The sequence below is a fragment of the Poromitra crassiceps genome (assembly GCF_964638095.1).
Source record: "Poromitra crassiceps genome assembly, chromosome: 12".
Classification (NCBI taxonomy): Eukaryota; Metazoa; Chordata; class Actinopteri; order Beryciformes; family Melamphaidae; genus Poromitra; species Poromitra crassiceps.
Window position 1 is genome coordinate 38277079 of NC_139632.1, and position 23910 is coordinate 38300988.

The 23910-nt window shown below is 44.5% G+C and overlaps 1 protein-coding gene across 2 annotated transcripts in view; it reads left to right on the plus strand.

The window, feature by feature from the left end:
- Positions 1-23910, plus strand: part of tbl1xr1a (TBL1X/Y related 1a) — a 61091-nt gene that overhangs the window by 17637 nt on the left and 19544 nt on the right. The window contains exon 2 of one of the 2 annotated variants that reach the window (XM_083647602.1): positions 10384-10481. The gene's annotated coding sequence lies outside the window, so the exon portion shown is untranslated. The remainder of the gene's footprint in view (positions 1-10383; positions 10482-23910) is intronic. The other variant, XM_083647601.1, reaches the window with a different exon arrangement.

Sequence of the window (23910 nt, forward strand, 5' to 3'; positions counted from 1 at the left end):
CTGTTTGTTACATATATAAGCCGCACCGGACTATAAGCCGCAGGTGTTTTAATGTTTTTTTTTTTAATTACCATATGTAAGGGTTCGTGCACAGAGGGGATTGTCGGGAAAGAGATGGCTGTTTGAGGAAGCTCCCATTTATTAACATTTCAACAAAACAACATAACACAACACCACCTGTGTTTTTTTTTACAGTGCACACAGTGTCCGCGGTGTGGTGAAAAGAGGGCAAGAGAGGAAATTAAAACAGAAGTGGATTTATAGTTAGAAAGAGTGCTAAAGAAGAGAGAATTCAGTTTTTTATTTATTTTTTTGCTGAAAAAATCCATAGATAAGCCGCACGGTTATATAAGCCGCAGGGGCCAAAAAACGGGGAAAAAGCCGCGGCTTATAGTCCGAAATTTACGGTAGTGACATTTTCCCCCAAATCCTCATGGTTCTGTGCTGTTGGTATTTGGTAGCCTATCTGATGCGTGCTGCAGTGCAGCGCATCAAATGAGCCGCGTCAATTAACGATAATGACGGGAGTCTCGCGCAGCAGCAGAATGATGTATTCGCGCAGATTTTCAGTCCTAAATATCAAACATGTTTGATATGATCGGGACGGCCCCGATGAGGCTGTGAGCAGATCGGGAGGTTTAAGATTGGATCTGCAAACAGCTCACACTAAAATCTAGGGCTGTGGCGATTCACTTATCTCCCGATTCGATACTATCACGATTCTTGGGTGCCGATTCGATTTATATTGCGATTCTTAAGTATTGCGATTCTGCGATTCTACGATTATTGCGATTCGATATTACGATTTATTGCGATTTTTGTTTATTTTTTTATTTTATTTTTTCAGTTTGTTTGCTTTTTTACACTAGATTAGAACATGGGAAAAGTTGAATCATACACTAGAGACTGTATATTATATATCATGAGTAGGGCTGGGCGATATAGTTAAAAACAGGGGCGGACTGGGATCATAATTCAGGCCGGGCATTAGATACCAAGCAGGCCAGGCCGATATGGGCCAACGCGCGTGAAATTTGGGCCGTTTGAAGCCAGATTTGGGCCGTTTGAAGTCCAATTTTACAATGAGATGCACCCACTTTAACCCTGAAGTGTAATTACCGTATTACTTCAGACTAACTAATAAAGTAATAAAACCACTAGTAAACCAGTAGGCGGCGCCTGGCCTGCTGTTCAGTGAGTGGCCTGACTGCAAGCACCCAAATTTTTTTTTTTTTTTTTTTTTTTTTAATTTGCGATTATCGATTCTGGAATAAAAGATCGATCCAAAAAATCGTGACATTAAAAATCGCGATACTTAGGTGAATCGATTTTTTCCCCCACCCCTACTAAAATCCTGTAGTGTGAGCCAGCCATAGCGCCACCGTCAAATCAACATGCTCATAAAATAAATTGGGTCGCACGTAAATTGACAGGGTCGGTCGGAAACCGGAACCGAACTTTATTTTTTTTTAGGCCTAGGCATATTTACAACTGTTACATTATCCACACAAGACGGTAACGTTATTAGTAGAGCTTCTGGGTATTATTAATCGATTATCTGTATAGCTGGCACGGATCAGAAAACCCACGGATTGGACTTTGATTTTGAGCCACGGATCACGGATCTTTCGGATCAGCAAAAAATATATATATCAGATTTTTTCTCTCAAAATTAGATTTTTGATTAGATTTTTTAATACTATTATACTTCTCTAACCATTTGTTGCCCTGCACAGCTCAAAAAATATTTTTTTCTCATAAGTGACACAATTTATGCTTTTACTCTGAAGGCAGAACAACCCAACTTCCTGTTTTAGGTGGCACTGCTATATGCCTAACTTCCTGGCTGTTGCTTGCTAACCTGCAGTCACTTGACACGGGTACAGACCACAGACCGGGTGAGTCTGGAAACATAACGTTGATGCTACGTTAAGCTAATCAGTGGCCCCACGTGTTGTTTTGTTGTTATGTGTCCTAAAGGCAACATTTCACCGTCCGGTGATAATGTGTTTGTGAAAAGTGTGCGCGCGTGTGTGTGTGTTGTGGCTCGTTATCTTGTGCAGCCCGCAACACACTGCTCGCATTCCTGTGCTTTTTCAGAGGTGTTGAAATAAGTTTGTTGTCACGCTGTCTTTAGTAGCCATTAGCCACATCTGACAAAATGGAACAGATTTGTTACTGCAGTCAGTCAAACAATGTCCCATGGCCATAAGCACAACGGTAGTAACGTTAGGCATATTTGCAACTGTTGCATTATCCACACCTTCCGGTAACGTTATTAGCTTAGTTCTGGGTGTTAATCCATAGCCGCGTTAGTAAGCAGCTAAGCTAACGTAACGTTATCTATAGCCGGGCCAAAACCACAATATCACAGCAGCTAAAAATACAACAAGCTAACGCAAGGGCTCTCCATGAACCGAAAACACAGCCCCGAATCTAGTTTCCCCCCCGACGTCGGTCACATTGCTGCCGTTTGGCTAGACGAGCTTCACTAGATACGTATTTTTTCTTTTTCTGTGTGCACTTTTTACTGGACTCTGTGTTGTTGGTTGTTTGCTGATAGCTAGCGAACGTAAAGTTAATCTAGCCTTCTTCTTCGTTGGTGTATTTTCGGCTGGAGCCAGTACAAGAGGCTGGTTCGTGAACGCAACAAAGTGCCGAAGGTCACATCCGGTAAATTTGCCGGGTTAATTGGGCTCATTTTTTAAGTTACGTAACGGGGCATTCACTCATTGGTAATAGAAAACGTTTATTTTCCCCCCAAACTTACGGATTGGACCTTTTAATATGCAGCCATCACTGCAAGAGCACAGGACAGTGCACTTGCTGTTTTCACGAGTCCACAACAAGACACTGAACAAGAGTGGTGTTCATGGAAGGACAGATAGGCTACATGAAAAAAGTGTTAACGTATGTGTTATTGGTTTATTCAGATTGTGTTAATCTATTATTGTGACTTGGATGAGGATCAGGCCACATTTTTGGAGCAGGTATGCAGGAATACAGGTATCCTCCAAACGGTTCACAAAGTTTTTCGATGAGGAAAGCAGCTTTGTGCGTCACAGGGCCTGAAATTGATTTAAAACACTAATTTACTTGGACGGCAGTTAATTTACCCAGGCGGGCTGCCCAAATATTAACATTATAGGGAAACACTGTTACTTAGCCCATATGATTCCAGACTATTTGGAGTCCGTATATGGGATAATAATTCATTCCAAATGCTTCTACCTCTGCCAGTCTCTCCTCCACACTCTCTTATTCTGGCCCAGGTGAGAAACACCATGGCAATGTATATGGACTTGTTCTTGTATGTTCTCATATAGTATGAACAATGTTATGTCCCACCACCATGGCACATGGTATAGTATGACGTGTCATGCCACCATGGCACATGGTATATGGCACATTATGACGTGGCATGCCACCATGGCACATGGTATATGGCACATTATGACATGTCATGCCACCATGGCACATGGTACATGGCACATTATGATGTGTCATGCCACCATGGCACATGGTACATGGCACATTATGACATGTCATGCCACCATGGCACATGGTATATGGCACATTATGACATGTCATGCCACCATGGCACATGGTACATGGCACATTATGATGTGTCATGCCACCATGGCACATGGTACATGGCACATTATGACATGTCATGCCACCATGGCACATGGTATATGGCACATTATGACATGTCATGCCACCATGGCACATGGTACATGGCACATTATGATGTGTCATGCCACCATGGCACATGGTACATGGCACATTATGACATGTCATGCCACCATGGCACATGGTATATGGCACATTATGACGTGGCATGCCACCATGGCACATGGTATATGACACATTATGACATGTCATGCCACCATGGCACATGGTACATGGCACATTATGACATGTCATGCCACCATGGCACATGGTACATGGCACATTATGACATGTCATGCCACCATGGCACATGGTATATGACACATTATGACAAGTCATGCCACCATGGCACATGGTATATGACACATTATGACATGGTATATGACACATTATGACAAGTCATGCCACCATGGCACATGGTATATGACACATTATGACATGTCATGCCACCATGGCACATGGTATATGACACATTATGACATGTCATGCCACCATGGCACATGGTATATGACACATTATGACAAGTCATGCCACCATGGCACATGGTATATGACACATTATGACATGGTATATGACACATTATGACAAGTCATGCCACCATGGCACATGGTATATGACACATTATGACATGGTATATGACACATTATGACAAGTCATGCCACCATGGCACATGGTATATGACACATTATGACATGGTATATGACACATTATGACATGTCATGCCACCATGGCACATGGTATATGACACATTATGACAAGTCATGCCACCATGGCACATGGTATATGACACATTATGACATGGTATATGACACATTATGACATGTCATGCCACCATGGCACATTGTATGGCACATTATGACATGTCATGCCACCATGGCACATTGTATATGGCACATTATGACATGTCATGCCACCATGGCACATGGTATATGGCACATTATGACATGTCATGCCACCATGGCACATGGTACATGACACATGACATGGTATATGACACATTATGACATGTCATGCCACCATGGCACATGGTATATGGCACATTATGACATGTCATGCCACCATGGCACATGGTATATGGCACATTATGACATGTCATGCCACCATGGCACATGGTATATGACACATTATGACAAGTCATGCCACCATGGCACATGGTATATGACACATTATGACAAGTCATGCCACCATGGCACATGGTATATGACACATTATGACATGTCATGCCACCATGGCACATGGTATATGACACATTATGACAAGTCATGCCACCATGGCACATGGTATATGACACATTATGACATGTCATGCCACCATGGCACATGGTATATGACACATTATGACAAGTCATGCCACCATGGCACATGGTACATGACACATGACATGGTATATGACACATTATGACAAGTCATGCCACCATGGCACATTGTATATGGCACATTATGACATGTCATGCCACCATGGCACATGGTATATGGCACATTATGACATGGTGGTGCTTGTCTGTCTTTAGATACAGTAACTCAAAAAACAATACATGACCGAAAGGGTGAAACCTCATAATTAGACCATAGATTGCACAGAGAATAGATGATCGATTTGATTTAGGAGCACCTTGTCGCACACATTAGCATATTAATGAATTGATGCAAGCCTAGTTGTTAGGAACATAATTTGATTGAACTAAATGGTTTTGACCTGTGACCTGTGACAAACACTGCTGAAGACGGACTTTTCCTGTTACTGCTGTTTTGCTGGTCATAATTGTTTTTGGCGCTGTGGCAACTTGCAAAATAGCATCCAACATCAATTTGGATTTTCCCCTTCATTACAATATCCCTATTTATGAAATCATTCTATAAAGTCATGGTAAAATTGATGTAAATAGACATTTTTGCAAATATTTGGACATCCCGTTCCGCAAACGCAACACAGCTCTATTCCCCCACACTATTCAAAGATTTTTCTGTTTTCAAATACAACACTTTCGTTAGAAACTATTTTTGCGCTCTTTTTTTTTTAATCCCGCAGGCAAACATGTCCTTAATATGTCTGTACAAACATGCAGAAATGTGTTTCCGCAGAAAATGTCCTACGGTCTTTACCCACAGAATCAATGGCAGTTGCCTAATGAATGGAGTCTAGAAATGTGTGTCTCCCCCCCCCCCTTACAACTACTCCCCCAGCCTTCTGTAAATAACGATAATAAATTGTTGTTCAACTTGACCGGTTCAAGGGTCAATGGTGAAGTGAGAAGCGAAAACACGGGTCACCATTTCATATTCTACGTTTTATCAAATAAATAGCCATCTCGACAGCTTCGCCGTTCCCACAAATCTCATTCTCGCTTGGGGCCCGAGGCCTCGTCCTCGGAACAAGCCCCTCTCTGACCTTGAACACTTTCAGGGTTTCTCTGTCCACAGACTCCACAGACTCCACACCCAGGCTAGTCTGGCTGTAACACTATCTCCCCTCATTCTACGGCCTGGAGAGCTTCGCCCACAGTGTAAGCCAGGGAGGGAGGGAGGGAAGGAAGAAGAGGAGGCTGGAGGAGGAAGTGATGCGGGAAAGGAGCGGAGGAGGAGGAGGAGGAGGGAACCCAGATGTGGGGAAATAATAGGGAGAGAAGAGGCGAGCTGGGAGGTAGAAGGAGAGAAAACAGTCCTTCACCCCAGCGTGGCGTTTCCCAGCCTCAGGAGTTTTCCTTGAAGCAGCTAACACCGGTCGGCTAACACCGGCCGGCTAACACCGGTCGGCTAACACCGGCCAGCTAACCTCAGCCAGCTAACACCGGCCAGCTAACACCGGTCAGCTAACACCGGTCAGCTAACACCAGCCAGCTAACACCGGCCAGCTAACACCGGCCGACTAACACCGGTCAGCTAACACCGGCCAGCTAACCTCAGCCAGCTAACACCAGCCAGCTAACACCGGTCAGCTAACACCGGTCAGCTAACACCGGCCAGCTAACACCGGCCAGCTAACACCGGTCAGCTAACACCAGCCAGCTAACACCGGCCAGCTAACACCGGTTAGCTAACACCGGTCAGCTAACACCGGCCAGCTAACCTCAGCCAGCTAACACCAGCCAGCTAACACCGGTCAGCTAACACCGGCCAGCTAACACCGGCCAGCTAACACCGGCCAGCTGGCTGCAAGTATAATTACACCGAGGCTTCCCACCAAAGAAAAGCACATGGCCAAGGCCACGCATGATTGAGGTGAACACACTGTCCAAATTGTCTTTTTACGAGTCTCCAGCCCTCCAGAACAACACCCGCAACAGACTCAAATTCTGCCTGCAAGTGTCAGTCATTTCATTACTTTGAAAGTCAAGATATCAAGTTCCCCTCTGTAAACACTTGAGATGAGACTCTGAGACGAGGTCTCTGTTTGGATTATTGAAGGTGCGTTCGCCGCTCTGGTTTGGGATTGTTGCCTAATAATGAAAAGAGGTCCAAGACACTCCTCAACCCAAAGAATGAAAAATCCATTATTTTCAAGGTTGGTTTAAAAGAACGGATCAAAACGGTCTCCCATGCTTTTCTGCCATGCTGCGTCCTTCACCAGGGAGTAGCACTCCACATGCTTTTCTGCCATGCTGCGTCCTTCACCAGGGAGTAGCACTCCGCATGCTTTTCTGCCATGCTGCGTCCTTCACCAGGGAGTAGCACTCCACATGCTTTTCTGCCATGCTGCGTCCTTCACCAGGGAGTAGCACTCCGCATGCTTTTCTGCCATGCTGCGTCCTTCACCAGGGAGTAGCACTCCGCATGCTTTTCTGCCATGCTGCGTCCTTCACCGGGCAGTAGCACTCCACATGCTTTTCTGCCATGCTGCGTCCTTCACCATGGAGTAGCACTCCACATGCTTTTCTGCCATGCTGCGTCCTTCACGAGGGAGTAGCACTCCAAAATGCATGAAGAACAAGATTCATGATCAATGCGGTTTTCATGTTGAAATAAGCTTAAAGGGCAACTAAACCCCCAGGTCTGAGCTTAACTCCTGTCACTGCATAATTTTGAAAGATGCAGCCTGCAGAGGTTAGGCTGAGGAGGGGAGCAGGGTGGAGAGGTGGGGCTGAGGAGGGGAGCAGGGTGGAGAGGTGGGGCTGAGGAGGGGAGCAGGGTGGAGAGGTGGGGCTGAGGAGGGGAGCAGGGTGGAGAGCAGCCTGGAGAGGTAGGGCTGAGGAGGGGAGCAGGGTGGAGAGGTGGGGCTGAGGAGGGGAGCAGGGTGGAGAGGTGGGGCTGAGGAGAGGAGCAGGGTGGAGAGGTGGGGCTGAGGAAGGGAGCAGGGTGGAGAGGTGGGGCTGAGGAGGGGAGCAGGGTGGAGAGGTGGGGCTGAGGTGGGGATGAGGAGGGGAGCAGGGTGGGGAGCAGCCTGGAGAGGTGGGGCTGAGGAGGGGAGCAGGGTGGAGAGGTGGGGCTGAGGAGGGGAGCAGGGTAGAGAGCAGCCTGGAGAGGTGGGGCTGAGGTGGGGATGAGGGGGGAGCAGGGTGAGAGCAGCCTGGAGAGGTGGGGCTGAGGAGGGGAGCAGGGTAGAGAGCAGCCTGGAGAGGTGGGGCTGAGGAGGGGAGCAGGGTGGAGAGGTGTTGCTGAGGTGGGGATGAGGAGGGGAGCAGGGTGAGAGCAGCCTGGAGAGGTGGGGCTGAGGAGGGGAGCAGGGTGGAGAGCAGCGTGGAGAGGTGGGGCTGAGGAGGGGAGCAGGGTAGAGAGCAGCCTGGAGAGGTGGGGCTGAGGAGGGGAGCAGGGTAGAGAGCAGCCTGGAGAGGTGGGGCTGAGGAGGGGAGCAGGGTAGAGAGCAGCCTGGAGAGGTGGGGCTGAGGAGGGGAGCAGGGTGGAGAGGTGGGGCTGAGGAGGGGGGCAGGGTAGAGAGCAGCCTGGAGAGGTGGGGCTGAGGAGGGGAGCAGGGTGGAGAGGTGGGGCTGAGGAGGGGGGCAGGGTAGAGAGCAGCCTGGAGAGGTGGGGCTGACACCTCTCAGCAGCTCCTTGATAGAAACAGTAGAAACATAGTAGAAATGGTGTCTAGTCTACATTACATCAACACTCTGATATTCTGTCTACTGTTCCTTGGGCCATCTCGGCTCCGTTCGGGAAGCTAAGCTAACGTGGCTAACGCAGTCTAGGTCTGTGAACATCAATAGAGTGCCGAAGTCACCCCCTCTCCCTCTCCATGGGATTTCATCCACCATTCATTTTTCCATAGATCTGGCGTAACATGCTTATACATTTTTTTTTACTTGGTCAAACCAAGCGATTCAACTATACTTAGAATCAGGGGAGACCATATAACATTTGTGACTTGCAGAAAACAAAAATTGAGGGCGGGCGGATTTCGACGAAAAGTCGACTTTGAATTTCGAATAGTGTTTCTGCTAGAAATGCCCATCCCTAGTAACGCGGTGATAACTTGATCCCCGACCAAAATCCCACTTTCCCCCACTTCTACTAAATATTTTAGGACATGACAGCAATGACAGTTTGCTGTTTTTATGCAGAGACCGTTAAAGGCAGAGGCCTTTAACGTTGTGTTGTCTCCCTCTGTCCCCAGACTGAAGAGGTGAACCATTGTTAAGACCTGTGAATGAGTATCAGTCACATGTAAGACCATTCAGTCCCCATACGCTGCTGGCTGTGGCTTTGGGCTGCAGCTCTGCATTGGATGCTATACTAATGAAATTCTTTGAGGTGGGTTAGTAGCTCCTTAAGGCTGTTGAGTTAAATCATATATGGATCATATCGTCAAGGGATAATGCATCATCTTGTCAAGGGAAAATATTTATTTTATTTTATTCGTTTATTTGGACGGGACAGTGCAAAATTAATGAACACAGAAACCACAGAACAGATAGTAAAACCTGGAACATAGTAAAAGTGTAAAAATTGCCGGATTTAGCATGAGGCTAATTTCCATCCATTGTCCCCATAAAACACAAAAAACATAGAGCGTAAAACGTAGAACATAATAAAAACATACATAGAACATATAAACTGATCATTTGTATTAAAACGGCAATACTGGCCTGATATATCGGCCTAACCCAAACCCAAGGTTCTGAAGTAATTGTGAACAAATGCAGTCTTCTCTTGCAATCTCTTTTTAGCCGTTTTCATGGGGAGATGTTGCAAGAACTCAAAATAAAATAAAAAATACCCTACCATGCATTTTGGTTCATGTATGTTTAGTACTATGAATAACATAAACCGTTATTTAGTTCCACTCATCCAAACAGTCAGGGGTGAAATGTTTGGTGAAAGCAAACCCCTTGGTTCCCTTTGGGTTTAATTTGAGAATGTGGGTCTATAATTAGGATCATTACAGTTTATAGGTCTGTTTGCAGGTCCTCCAGTCCAGAGACAACGTTGAAACTCCACCACACATTCTTGTCTTGTTTGGATGCACTTTGGCTAAGGGACCTGTTCTGTGATTACATGATGCGAGTTTAGGTTTTGGACACAACAATCCTGTTTTGTCTCTAAAGGATTTTTCCAGATTTCCTGCCAGTTTAAAAGTAGGCTTGGGTGAAGTCCACAATTTAATATCACTCTACTGTCCCGCCAAAACGTTGCGATAGTATTGTGGGTGGAGTATATATTTTTTAATTATATATATCGACGAAATACTTTGTGATATTTGATCATATGGATAATATTAAATATCGGAAGCCAATTTAAGGATGTGTTACTCAACCCTCTACCTTGTTTTGCGGTGCAGGTGCTGAGCCTGTGGGACAAGGCCCTGACTGAACAGACTACTGTGGTGAGTGAGCTGCATACTGTACCCGGCTTTTACCATCGGCCCACACACCTTTTGTATGTTCTGAACCTGAAATCTAAAATATCTCAGAACTGTCCAAGTACGCAATGTACTATTTTGTGTATTTGTTCGTTCACATATGGCCTCATTATTTGCTGTGTGTGTTTCAGTGGCTTGGCTTGGTGTGTGTTACTAAAGGTTGCTGTTAAACACCTCCTTCCTTGGGGCATGGTGTTTGGTGATGATGTTACCACCAAGTCTCTACTGGGAAGTCGTGGGCGATTGGTTCATTTTTGCATTTATTGAACAGTTGCTTTCTCAATCAAATGTCAGGGGTTCCACTGGTAGTGGATTTTCTGGAATATGAAGTCCGAGAGGTGTATATTCCACGCAGTTAAAGTAAGGGAAAATTGACAAGGATATACCAAAATGTATTTGATCTTGCACATTAGGCTTGCCGCGGTAGTCGGTGTTACACGGTAGTGGGGCATAAAAGACAACAACAAAAAACGGGGGTCCGTGTGGAAACACTAAAAGCAGAACCCCCGCTTTTTATTTTTTGTTTTTGCGCCAAGTGAAATGTTTTATGGTCACTCACGATTCAGTAGGTGTCTGGTTGGCTTGGTTCCAGGCTTAAATACAACTCGTTATAATAAGGATTTTTCTAAAGATCTATGCCGGAGAAAATGAATGGGGAATTCTCTGATGGAACAGGAGCTGAGAAGAGGTGGGCGGTCACTGTTGAGCTCCACGATAGAGCAGTGGTAATCTGCTGTGTAGGGGCCGTTCACACATAGCGTTTGTGCATTGCTGTGACAGCCATGCTGCTGTCCCCTGCCCCCCGCTGTTGTTGACCACTAGCTGTGTTTATGTCAGGTTGACTTGGTGGAAGCTTTTGCTTTCCTCATTTGTTTTTAAGCCTCTGCTCTGCTTGCTTATCCACAATGTTGTCACTTAACATCAATTCATTCAAACTAATTAATTATGCCTCCGTCTGTATGTACGTCCGTCCGGCCGTCCGCCCTATGTCCGTTAACGCGATATCTCAGGAACGCCTTGATGGAATTTCGTCAAATTTGGCTCACACATCCACTTGGACTCAAGGATGAACTGATTAGATTTTGGTGGTCAAAGGTCAAAGTTCAAGGTCACTGTGACTTCATGAATGCCATGTTCTAGCTTGTTAATGCGATATCTCAGGAACGCCTTGACGGAATTTCGTCACATTTGGCTGAAATATCAAAGTCTGGACAGACATGGATGTCGACTGCTCACTTGTTGGCGGTGGCATATATCCGCGGTGTGGTCGTTCTAGTTGGTTGATTGCATTTAGGACCTTTCTGGACTCAAAATACTTCACATGGAACTCAAACTCATCCAACACGTTATAGTCTTCAGTCAACCAATTTCCCTGTTTGTTATTAGCCCACATGTAGCTTACTGATCTTCACCAATACTGGTGGGGTTATATGAATGACAGCATAGCACCAGATACTGGTGGGGTTATATGAACGACAGCATAGCATCTAACGCCAGATAATAGAGGCAGTGGAGGCTTACAAGCAGCTCATAAGATTAAATCATGGTATTAACTGTCAAAGCGGAGGAAGCTGCGTATGATGGCTCATCTAAATTATTTAAGGATGCAGCATTTCCTGCTATAACAGGAAGTAGTGTGTAGATCAAGATCAAGTTTAACTGCCAGGTGAGATGACACCATGTGCGTTGGACATTCGGTTCCCATCACAAAGACACCCAAGTAATACTGACGGATGATATATTATGCAATATACTGTACCTTGCAATCTGGGCCTCCAGAATCTATCAGTCTGACACCTAATAAGACTCTGCAACAGACAGGTGATATTTCGGGGTGTAGAGAGTGGACGTCCGCGCCAAGACTTTCGCTTCTCTCTTCTCATATGCGCGTGTGTTGGACCCCAGGAAGAATAGCTTTTGCCATTGCAAAAGCTAATGGGGATCATAATAAATAAACAATAAATAAACAATAAACAATATGCAGTTAGCGGTTTATAGAGATTAGCCGAAATGCCGTCTGGACCTAAAACACATACAATCAATCAACGGCAACTCCACTCTCGCGTCAAAGAGCGCGGCGCACAGAAGCACAAGTCTTGGCCCTGTTACAATAGAGATGCTGAATTTATTCTCAAGTAGGGCCGGGCAATAATTTGGTATTAGTGTTTATCCCCAACCCCCCCCCATGTCCCCAGCAGCAAGACAAATTATTGTTAATTCAATGATATAATAATTTAATATAATATAATATAATAATGATATAAATGACAGAACAGGTTCACAGACTTGTGGCTCTCCCGTTTCTAGATTTAGCTGATGGGAATCAAGGTCTCTAATCTAGACTGAATTGTGCAACGTCGTTTAGAAAACAGGAGTTCTGACTTTAGGGTGGATTTTTGTTGTTGCAGTCTTGCGGAAACCTTTGTTGCTCCCACAAGGCTGCCGTATGAAACGGGAGAAGAAAGGACTCTTTGTCTCCAAATGATTTGGCCCACACTATCGATTCAGCGCACTGATTTTGCCTGGAAAGTCGCCTGTGTGTGCTACAGTACGCCTCTTCCTGAATGTGCCCCACGTTCTCAAAATACACCGCAAATATTCCGGACACTTCACATCCAATGTGTCCTCAAGGAAGCTAGAAATTCCACACCTCCTTCAAGGGGGCCTGTCCCTGGGTAACCCCTGATGCTCACCACCTTCTTGCTCTCAGATAGAGGGAGAACGGGAGAGGAACAAAGAGACAGAGAGAGAGAGAAAGACACACAGATGGAGAGAGAGTGACAGGAACAGGAACAAATGGATGAGAGATTGCGTGATTAGATTTGCCACTCGCTGCGTTTCCTTTTCTCTCGCCTCAGAATGAAACTCTCTTCTGGATCCTAATCAGAGCTGTCTGGGCAATAAAATCATATATTTTCTATTATGCTCAAAGTTTGCCGCTCATGGGATTTAGATTTAGATTTAGTTTTCAGCATCAGTTTTTGCTCAGTCCTGAGTCCACACAGAAACATGTAATACAAAACAGCCAATCAGCGCGCTCGTTGCGTTACCGGAGAAGATAACACAAGAAGTAGTAGTTCAGCAAGCTCCCCCCCCCCCCCCGCCCATTTTCTCCCCAATTGTACTTGGCCAATTTCCCCCTGCTGCCCTGGTCGCTGCTCCACCCTCTGCCAATCTTGGGAGAGCCGTAGACTAGCACCATACTTCCTCCGACAAATGCGCAGTTGCCAGCCGCTTCTTTTCACCTGACTTAACACAACGTAACACGTGGGAGGATCACGCTATTCCCACCAGTTCGGTGCTTGTTGTTGTTGTTTGCGGCGCTAACTCCTCTCCCACAAGCAGTTGTCGAAAATGGTTTTCTAATTCTTAGATAAGGGTATGTGGGAAAACGGCTTAATACAGAAAACCACTAAATTCAAGAATGGACGGCCAAGCGGAATTTAAGTTTAAACAACTTTTCTGCCAAAGCAGACAAACACTCACCTGAACATTAATAAAAACAGATAAAAAGGTACACTACTCTTGCATGCTTGGTCTTCAGGTGGTCAAATAGCTTGTGGGTATTTCCACCTCTGGCAATGAAAGCTTGCAGGTGATCGTTTTCAGTTTTTATAACCAAACCAAACCATCTCCACATGATGGAGGACGCCTGTCATGAATGAATACATTCTTACGATCTCTCTGTAACGACAGATCGTGGAGCAATCTTCACGAGTTATGATCTAAGCCCGTCACATCGCCCACCCCTAGTTTCAGCCTTTTACAATCACACATGGACTGCGTTAGACCGTAGGAATGAGTGGACCAATGATCTTGGCTGGTATCCTCCGTGAAGCCTGGACATTATAGCTATTGTGCCCTTTATCATTAGTCCCTGTCCATTCGTATCTCTTGTAACGTACGTGAGGTCTAGTAGTCCCACTGCATCAAGTTCCTAGTCTGTAACAAACCTGACCTGTTAAGGGCATTCTGAGATGGTGATTGGGATTGTGACTCGGGCTAGCTCTTCTAATCTGAGCGTGCACGGCAGCTAGCACTGAGCTAACCAGCGCTGATTCAGACCTGCCGCATTCAGATGGACACGTGCTGCCTAGAGCAAGTTGAGTGGCACGCCAGGCTAGGCTAGCTGGCTAGGCCTACACGCCGCCATCTGTCACCGGCAGAGCGCTAGCCATACTGACCACAACATAGGCCATGTGAGGCAGAGCTAGCTTTGCCATTGCAATCTGTCACTCCAAGAGATCCCCAGGCCTGTGGAAGGAAGGGGGGGGGGGGCACCACAATTCATGCTCCAACAATGTTCTCCAGCAGGAACTAAATGATGCAAGCACTGACGATACAAGAAAAAACAGTTTGATGCAATATTCAAGGAGTCATATGCAGGAATAATAGTCAAATCCACTCATTATTAGATGTGTCAGCAGCACACCTTTGGCCATGTAGAAAAGGTTAGAAAGGCTTGTAAACACCAAAGATTAAACCAGACTGCTTAATTGGAAATCACAAAATTGTATAATAATTATAAAATATCCTATCAAAAACATAATCATACATATTACATAATATACTCAGGGATCTAGGCTAATTAGCAGATAAATGAGAATGGAGGATCAGAGAATATTTTCTGTGGGTGTTTTGTGCTCTTGTGTGTGTCCTGCTTGTGAGTGTGAGTTTGTGTGCAGGGGCAAACATCAATACATAACCCTATGCTACATTATGCAGGGGCAAACATCAATACATAACCCTATACTACATTATGCAGGGGCAAACATCAATACATAACCCTATGCTACTTTATGCAGGGGCAAACATCAATACATAACCCTATGCTACATTATGCAGGGGTAAACATCAATACATAACCCTATGCTACATTATGCAGGGGCAAACATCAATACATAACCCTATACTACATTATGCAGGGGCAAACATCAATACATAACCCTATACTACATTATGCAGGGGCAAACATCAATACATAACCCTATGCTACATTATGCAGGGGTAAACATCAATACATAACCCTATGCTACATTATGCAGGGGCAAACATCTATACATAACCCTATGCTACATTATGCAGGGGCAAACATCAATACATAACCCTATGCTACATTATGCAGGGGCAAACATCAATACATAACCCTATACTACATTATGCAGGGGTAAACATCAATACATAACCCTATGCTACATTATGCAGGGGCAAACATCAATACATAACCCTATACTACATTATGCAGGGGCAAACATCAATACATAACCCTATACTACATTATGCAGGGGCAAACATCAATACATAACCCTATACTACATTATGCAGGGGCAAACATCAATACATAACCCTATACTACATTATGCAGGGGTAAACATCAATACATAACCCTATGCTACATTATGCAGGGACAAACATCAATACATAACCCTATGCTACATTATGCAGGGACAAACATCAATACATAACCCTATGCTACATTATGCAGGGGCAAACATCTATACATAACCCTATACTACATTATGCAGGGGTAAACATCAATACATAACCCTATGCTACATTAAGCAGGGGCAAACATCACTACATAACCCTATGCTACATTATGCAGGGGTAAACATCAATACATAACCCTATACTACATTATGCAGGGACAAACATCAATACATAACCCTATGCTACATTATGCAGGGGCAAACATCAATACATAACCCTATACTACATTATGCAGGGGCAAACATCACTACATAACCCTATGCTACATTATGCAGGGACAAACATCACTACATAACCCTATGCTACATTATGCAGGGGCAAACATCTATACATAACCCTATACTACATTATGCAGGGGCAAACATCACTACATAACCCTATGCTACATTATGCAGGGGTAAACATCAATACATAACCCTATGCTACATTATACAGGGGCAAACATCTATACATAACCCTATACTACATTATGCAGGGGCAAACATCACTACATAACCCTATGCTACATTATGCAGGGACAAACATCACTACATAACCCTATGCTACATTATGCAGGGGTAAACATCAATACATAACCCTATGCTACATTATACAGGGGCAAACATCAATACATAACCCTATGCTACATTATGCAGGGGCAAACATCAATACATAACCCTATACTACATTATGCAGGGGCAAACATCAATACATAACCCTATGCTACATTATGCAGGGACAAACATCACTACATAACCCTATACTACATTATGCAGGGACAAACATCAATACATAACCCTATGTTACATTATGCAGGGGCAAACATCAATACATAACCCTATGCTACATTATGCAGGGGCAAACATCAATACATAACCCTATGTTACATTATGCAGGGGCAAACATCAATACATAACCCTATGCTACATTATGCAGGGGCAAACATCAATACATAACCCTATACTACATTATGCAGGGGCAAACATCAATACATAACCCTATGCTACATTATGCAGGGGCAAACATCAATACATAACCCTATGCTACATTATGCAGGGGCAAACATCAATACATAACCCTATGCTACATTATGCAGGGGCAAACATCAATACATAACCCTATACTACATTATGCAGGGGCAAACATCAATACATAACCCTATGCTACATTATGCAGGGGCAAACATCAATACATAACCCTATACTACATTATGCAGGGGCAAACATCAATACATAACCCTATACTACATTATGCAGGGACAAACATCAATACATAACCCTATACTACATTATGCAGGGGTAAACATCAATACATAACCCTATACTACATTATGCAGGGGTAAACATCAATACATAACCCTATACTACATTATGCAGGGGCAAACATCAATACATAACCCTATACTACATTATGCAGGGGTAAACATCAATACATAACCCTATACTACATTATGCAGGGGTAAACATCAATACATAACCCTATACTACATTATGCAGGGGCAAACATCAATACATAACCCTATACTACATTATGCAGGGGCAAACATCAATACATAACCCTATACTACATTATGCAGGGGCAAACATCAATACATAACCCTATACTACATTATGCAGGGGCAAACATCAATACATAACCCTATACTACATTATGCAGGGGCAAACATCAATACATAACCCTATACTACATTAAGGAGATTAATTTTCAAGATTTTCATATTTCCCAGCTGATGCAGGCTGAGGGTGAACGGATGCTGGTCCAAGTTCACAATGTCTTCTCCCCTGGCTGTGAGGCTTCTGTATGAGAGCCTCTGTGTGTTTGTGATGTGTGAAACCAAGCGGAGGCAGAGCTAAAGGATGTTCTTTGCAGGGAATGTGTCTTTTGACGTCACCTTCTCTCTCCTCTCTTCTCTCATCCCCCCGCCTTTTGTTCTGCTGCCTTCTGGAAATAGAGCCCAACCGTCATGTCTCAGAGACAGACATTAAATAGCACTGAGCAGCAGAGTGCTATCAGAGCAGCAGTCATGTCTCAGAGACAGACATGAAATAGCACTGAGCAGAGTGCTATCAGAGCAGCAGTCATGTCTCAGAGACAGACATTAAATAGCACTGAGCAGAGTGCTATCAGAGCAGCAGTCATGTCTCAGAGACAGACATTAAATAGCACTGAGCAGAGTGCTATCAGAGCAGCAGTCATGTTGTCTCAGAGACAGACATTAAATAGCACTGAGCAGAGTGCTATCAGAGCAGCAGTCATGTCTCAGAGACAGACATTAAATAGCACTGAGCAGAGTGCTATCAGAGCAGCAGTCATGTCTCAGAGATAGACATTAAATAGCACTGAGCAGAGTGCTATCAGAGCAGCAGTCATGTCTCAGAGACAGACATTAAATAGCACTGAGCAGCAGAGTGCTATCAGAGCAGCAGTCATGTCTCAGAGACAGACATTAAATAGCACTGAGCAGAGTGCTATCAGAGCAGCCAGTCGTGTCTCAGAGACAGACATTAAATAGCACTGAGCAGAGTGCTATCAGAGCAGCAGTCATGTCTCAGAGACAGACATTAAATAGCACTGAGCAGAGTGCTATCAGAGCAGCAGTCACGTCTCAGAGACAGACATTAAATAGCACTGAGCAGAGTGCTATCAGAGCAGCAGTCGTGTCTCAGAGACAGACATTAAATAGCACTGAGCAGAGTGCTATCAGAGCAGCAGTCATGTCTCAGAGACAGACATTAAATAGCACTGAGCAGAGTGCTATCAGAGCAGCCAGTCGTGTCTCAGAGATAGACATTAAATAGCACTGAGCAGAGTGCTATCAGAGCAGCCAGTCGTGTCTCAGAGACAGACATTAAATAGCACTGAGCATAGTGCTATCAGAGCAGCAGTCATGTCTCAGAGACAGACATTAAATAGCACTGAGCAGAGTGCTATCAGAGCAGCCAGTCGTGTCTCAGAGACAGACATTAAATAGCACTGAGCAGAGTGCTATCAGAGCAGCCAGTCGTGTCTCAGAGACAGACATTAAATAGCACTGAGCAGAGTGCTATCAGAGCAGCCAGTCGTGTCTCAGAGATAGACATGAAATAGCACTGAGCAGAGTGCTATCGGGGCTGGCTTTAGGCTCTTAGACAAAACAAAGCCCTCAAAGTGTTTGTGTGAAGCCTAACTGGTGGGCAGCAACATTGTCACAGTCCTGGACCTCAGCCTTCATATGTGGATAACTGACTTAGCTGGATAGATCTTGCAATGTGCCGCCAGGCATCCAGTCTGCCGGAAAGCCATTAGAAAAAGAAGAAGCCGGACACGTTTGTTAACGATTAGTGTTAATTTCGTCGACGAAAGCTATGGCGAAAAATGTTCGTCGACTACCTATTTTCATGACAAAGGCTATGAGGAAATCTATTGACATTTTCACCAACAAATATAAACTAGATGAAAATATTAGGGATGAATTGGGAAGAGATCCAATCAGAAGAGAAGAAGAAATTAAACAGTTAAATCTGTGTCTGTGTTGCACGTTGAATACCATTCCATAATAACAGATTAATAGATCTTTCCAATGAGTTAGTTGCGGTTTTATTTGACTAAGATGAGACTAAAATGCGCAGGATTTTTTGTCGACTAAAACTCGACCAAATCAAAACAGGATGAGGTTGAATAATTCAGTGTTTACATGTGTTTTTCACTACGCACAAAATGTGAGTATCATATAAACTTGTTTTTATACAGATCATAAACAACATCTGTAAATGTTCATATTGGTGCATAATATATAGGCCACATTGTTGCGACAGCAAGTAGCCTATTACCATTATATTGATACAGTGTGTGTGTGTGTGTGTGTGTGTGTGTGTGTGTGTGTGTGTGTGTGTGTGTGTGTGTGTGTGTGTGCGTGTGTGTCTGTGTGCGTGTGTGTGTGTTTTAACACACCCCTTTGCGCGAGCTAAAATCTTTTAATTGATCTGTCATCAGCCGGTGTTTGAGTTGTTGCCATTGAATGATGCACGCCTGCTAGCTGATAAGCCCAAGCAAATGTGATTCACTTAGCGCTATTGATTCCATATTATCCGAGAGGGGCTCTGCCTATACTCTCATCAATATCGTTCCAATGTTACATTCTCACCAACACATGGTGGTCAGGAAGGAGGCCTGTGTGAGTATGCTTATGAGCTGCCGCTCTCCATTTGGAGTGTCCTTGTTTTGTTTTGGCCTTGACTGATTTTTTTCTGTGTGGGTGCATCTACAGTCCTCTCTCTCTCCCTCGCTCTCCCTCCCTCTCTCTCTCCCTCGCTCTCTCTCTCTCCCTCGCTCTTCCTCCCTCCCTCTCTCCCTCGCTCTCTCTCTCTCGCCTGTGACTTGATTTAAGATGTACTGTACAGGCCAGTTCGCCCGCTGGCAGCAAACACAAGGAGGGAGAGAGAGAGAGAGGGAGAGGGAGAGGGAGAGGGAGAGAGGAGGGAAGAAATGCAGAGAGAGATTCCCTTCCCTTCTCCTCTCCCATCCCCCCACTCTCCCACACTGTCAACACAGAGGCTGCTTTGCTCCAGCCGGCAGCTCTGGAGCGCCACTGCAGTGGGAAGGCGGCTGGAAGAACTGCAGCTTGTTGTTTGCAAAGCCTGCGGTCAGAGCAGGCAGCACTACTGTCAACTTGGGGTTAAAGCAGTGGTTCTCAACCATTGTGACGTGATCCTAGGGTTACCATAGAGGCTACCACTACACTACAGCAGCTCATTTACATGATTAGCTCCGCCTCTCTAGTTGATCCTAGAGTTGCCATAGGCTAATAACACTACACTACAGCAGCTCATTTACATGATTAGCTCCACCTCTCTGGTTGATCCTAGAGTTATCATAGAGGCTACCACTACACTACAGCAGCTCATTTACATGATTAGCTCCGCCTCTCTAGTTGATCCTAGAGTTGCCATAGGCTAATAACACTACACTACAGCAGCTCATTTCAATCATTAGCTCCGCCTCTCTGGTTGAAGCCATGTTAATTGTGTAGTAGTGTTTGGTTGTAACAAAAAACTGATGACTGGGCCCTTAATGGTTGGTTGAGAAACACTAGGCCAGACCACTATATGAGTTGATTGATCACATTAATTGTATGTTATCAGATACATTAATCTGTTCTATTATTATTATTATTATTACTAATTATAATAAGAGTATTATTATTATTATTAGTAGTAGTAGTAGTAGTAGTAGTAGTAGTAGTAGTAGTAGTAGTAGTATATTGAGTTTCAACAGAGTTTTAGTGTCTCATGGTTAGGCCTGTCACGATAAGTACTGTGTGAGGGTCGATATTAAAGTGCATGATGCAGGTTAGAGACCACTTTGCATTAATATATGTGCGACTTTTATGTAGCAATTAGGATTCTTTTTTTCTTTTTTTTTCCCACACATAGCTGCATCTAGACTGGTTTTTGTGAAGCATCTGGCACACGCACATGAAAATCCGCAAATCATAACAATAACACCTGTGACGATTAATAACAATAACAGTAAATGTTCCCTTCATTACCTGCGTACGCCGAGCGTCTGTCCGTCCGTCGAGAGGCCGCTCGCTACAGTACATCTACCCCCCCCCCCCCTGTGAGAGAGAGAGAGAAGACAGGACAGAAGCAGCACAATCAGTAATGACAACAAAGCATGTCTCAGCAGAGTTTTTTTTCTTCTTATGTAAACAAACACACAAACACAACGGGCAGTTATTATTGAGGTGAGGTCAGACAAATGATTGAGGTCATGCTAATTGAGTATTGTGACAGGCCTCCTCATGGTCTCCATGCTGCTTCCTCCTTGCTGAGAGTGATGGAAACACTTGAGCACTTAAAATGTCAAGATGTTGAATGTTGCAACAAAATATCCGTTATCATTGGTATTAAAATGTCAAGATGTTGAATGTTGCAACAAAATATCAGTTATCATTGGTAGCTCAAATCCAATGGCAGGAGTGGAGTTGGGTTCGTCTCAGGCAATATGGGATCAATAGCGCTATATGACACGTTTGCTTCGCTGCTTCGGCTATCAAATAGCTGTGGATAATGAGCAATATGTACAATGAGATTGACCGGAGATCCAAGTAACAGCTGGCGCTCTGTGATGACATCATCGACAAAAAGCGAGTCGCTGAAACGGTCCGTGTCATCGATTTACTGTAATGAAATGATGGATTTCTCTGGGTTTGAACACTTTTGAAAACATTTGGGATAATGTAAGTGCACAACTAAAGAATATTATATAACATAGGTCTACTCGCTTTTAGATATTTGGATGCTATATTAAATTAATAATATAATGATAATGCTAAAGGTTACATAATTTTGCATCTTTAATATGAATCTGTTTTTGTCTTTGTCTGGTGTTATTTTGAATAGCGCTATAATGCTGTGGTCCATAAATCTTTTGTATACTTTTCATCTCTTCTTGTATATAGTTTATTTTCTTTGCTGTTCCCGTTGCTGTCGCAAATGCCAGTGACCCAGTTTCCCCGGCAGCGCTATCATGAAAGTTTAATCTCATCTCATCTTTCTCTTCTAATTACCATCGGACAATCTATAGGATGATAGGATCAGTGTGTGGCATTTTAGGACTTTGGGTTCAGGTTAGGTGTTGAGAAAAGGTCAACAAGGTCCAATGCTGCCGTCTCCCCGGGGTTTGCTAGGGACCACAGTTAAAAGCCACAGGCCACGTTTCACTGTAGCAAAGAAAATCCAGCATCCTGGGAAGTGAAATGTAACCTAGTGCTCACAGCACCCAGGAGACGGTGTTTTATCCACCCAAATGGCATTAAATGTGGGGAAACATGCACTCCTCTGGGGAGGAGGAGGGGGGACCGCAGTCACTGAACTCTAGTCATTACATGCTTGATTATTCCCAGGGGAAGTGGGCTTTGCGCTGGCACTCATTTGGGGTGGGCTCTCAGAGTGTTTTAGACCTTCCTGGCACTCATTTGGGGTGGGCTCTCAGAGTGTTTTAGACCTTCCTGGCCCCGTGAAACCTTAGAGGAAGGAGAAGCACTGCAGATCCTGGCACACATTATTACAGATGACGTGTTTGTATGACACCGCCCACATGTTTCAGCATGGTCTCTGCTGTGTTTACATGATGCGACCAACTCCACCAAGAATGGCTCACGTGTTTCAGCATCTAGATAGAAGCATCAATTGGAATTCTCCAAATGTGTTGGAAGCCACAGGTTTGTGCACGGTGTAAACGGGGACCTGATCCATGCATGAATGCTCTGCTAACTACAGCCCTGTTTGTTTCCGTTGCTTCTCGTGACTTGCATCTTTTCATTGCTGTTCAAACACTGTTGCTAGTTGTAGTCTAAACAAGTTCATGATGTCCTAACACCTAACTCGTCTGTTGATAGTGTAGGCTGTGACTCTGTGAGTGTTTGGGGTCCAGTTGTTGCAGGACGACTTTCCGCAGCTTCAATCTGGGACTATAAGAGAAATGTCACACAGGCTATCAGACAAATAATTGTGTATGTTGTTAAATTACCAGTCGATTACTTGGGCATGCCTAACGTTAGCTGCTAGCTCTTAACGTTTTGGAATAGCTAGCGTTAGCTTAGCAACCGGCTAATGTTGCTAATGGCTAATCATGATGCCGGTGGGGTAACGTTACGTTAATGTTTACGATAAATGTTTAATGCTTCAATGACGTTGAAACGGGAGCTTACCTCTGGAAATTCCTTAACTGGTCGTGGACGTGATCTACTGTGACACTTGCCATGTTGACGACAAGCCGCTTTCTTTGGGGAAACGTACTGTTTTGCTAGCGACAACCATGCAGACAACAAGGCAAGTGGGGTGAGAGCACTCAGAGCAGGGAGGAGGGAGGGGCTGTGCTGCAGCCGTGCGGTGTGTGTGTGTGTGTGTGTGTGTGTGTGTGTGTGTCTGTGTGTGTCCCTGTGTTTGTGTGGGGAAGGTGGAGAAAGCGCTGTTGTAGTGTTTCCCCTACCAT